This window comes from Parasteatoda tepidariorum, chromosome 4, assembly GCF_043381705.1.
Source record: "Parasteatoda tepidariorum isolate YZ-2023 chromosome 4, CAS_Ptep_4.0, whole genome shotgun sequence".
Lineage (NCBI taxonomy): Eukaryota > Metazoa > Arthropoda > Arachnida > Araneae > Theridiidae > Parasteatoda > Parasteatoda tepidariorum.
Window position 1 is genome coordinate 8,570,486 of NC_092207.1, and position 1,962 is coordinate 8,572,447.

The 1,962-nt window shown below is 37.7% G+C and overlaps 1 long non-coding RNA gene across 1 annotated transcript; it reads right to left on the reverse strand.

The window, feature by feature from the left end:
* Positions 1-942: 942 nt before the first annotated feature.
* Positions 943-1,275, reverse strand: LOC139425484 (uncharacterized). The gene is made up of 2 exons (XR_011636683.1): positions 1,128-1,275; positions 943-1,081 (listed from the first exon to the last, which is right to left on the reverse strand). It is a non-coding gene; the product is annotated as an uncharacterized lncRNA (long non-coding RNA).
* Positions 1,276-1,962: the final 687 nt, after the last annotated feature.

A 1,962-nucleotide genomic window follows, 5' to 3' on the forward strand; every position in this document is an offset into this window, starting at 1 on the left:
CGATTTTATTATGCAAAAGCGCGCTTTTCACATTCAACGTTTTCACAATTCATTTCGGCCTACCGTCGGTCCATAGCGCCCAATCATTTTACATGTTTGATGAAATACTTTCGAGTCCGCATGTGCGTCTACTGAGTTCGGTGAGATTCTAGCACTCTCTCATGTGCAACTCTGGTGCATTTTGCAAGTTATTCTCAATTTCAGGCTTCATTTTTCCACCCGCTGAAATCGAATCGAAAAATCTCTCAGAATCGTCAGAAACAAGTTGTTTTATCATGATCACGTGAAGTCTTTGAAAAATTAGTTTGCATTTTATTAATGTATATAGTGCTTGAAAAGTAATTATGAGGTGCTTATTTTTTGTTGAAAGATTTGGCTACGCACCCTACCCAGAGCCGGATTATACCTTTCGTAGGCCCTAGGCGCAGAGCCGGATTATACCTTTCGTGGGCCCTAGGCATAGCTGTTTTTGGGCCCTCCCCTCCTTCCCCCACTCCTCCCCTCTTTTCAAAATATATGCTAAAATTTTCTTGCATATTTTTTTTTACATTTTTATTAATATGGATTTTAATTTACAAATTTGTTTATCGAACTTTATCTGCAATACCGACATACTACCGATATTGCAGTTGATATCGATAATACCATTGTGATTAGTTCGATCGACAACAATGTTAAAGATAAACTTGTGAATACTTTTCCTATCGTTCACATTGCATTAAGTATATATTTGTCGATTCTTGGATCAAATGCAGAAGGAGAAAGATCTTTCTCCAGATTAAAATTGATAAAAAATTATTTGCGTTCAACAATGATCGTTTGGCATCGCTCGCACTTATGTCTATTGAATACGACATTTTGCGTAGTTTTGGAATTCGACAGCTAATACAAGATTTCGTTGAATCCAAAAATCGCGAAAAAGTAATATATTAGATCATAAGATTCTGCAAAATAATTTATTACCGAAAAATATTATATTTTTATTTGTATCTTCATAATTTTGTGCAAAATACACTTGTTGTTTTTAAAGCTAAATTATTTTTGTCAACAAATTTTTTTCTCCCAAGTTTTTTGTAGGCCCCTGAATTTCGTAGGCCCTAGTTTGTCTATTGTACCTATAGGCACACTAGGCACGTGCCTAGTGTGCCTATAGGTTAATCCGGCTCTGAAGTAATATAGTTCCTTATTTAACTCTGGGTGTTATTCAAATGTTTTGAAGACCGTATTAATAATAATTGAAAACAGAATAAGTTTGGACAATGGAGGGTCAGCGAACGAAAGTCAACGGAGATTTAAGATACGAGATTAAACAGAACGTAACAGAGTACACAAGACTGCTAAATTTAAGACTGTACATCCCAAATGTATATTAAATTCAATTATTATAGTACTTAATCAGGGTTGCACATGTGCTCTTCCTTACCTTAACCGACATTATGTGTTATAATAATAAATAATTAAGTTTTTACCACTTCAATAAGCAATAGTTAGGGCCATATTTCTAATATATCAGTAATTTAAGTCGTAAGAAAATGCTCTCGTCTCTTCTTTCACTCACATATTTTTAAGACACGGTTCCCAGCAGGCCACCGTAGTCAAGCATCACGGGCTGCGCTCAGTGTGCGGGTATGTGACCACTGAGATTAGTTTGCGGTATTGGTCCTTGTTAAACTGTTCCACTGTAAAGTGCTTGACTTCGCGTGCAGGTCGTCGGGCTACCGAAGCGGGGATGCCACCCCCTCTTCAGAGGATCAAAATTGTGATGGCATGGATCAAAATTGTGGATCCTCAGGGATGTTTCTCAGACCGTCGCCAGTAGCCCATTGTGCAGTGCTAGTGCGACGTACCTACCTACCTAAGGCATGGAGGTAGCGGGTTCGAATACCTCTATGGATTTCTTTCGTGCTATCTGTTCTTCTATGCATTTGTCTCGGGTTTATAAGTCGTTTTTTGCACAAAACA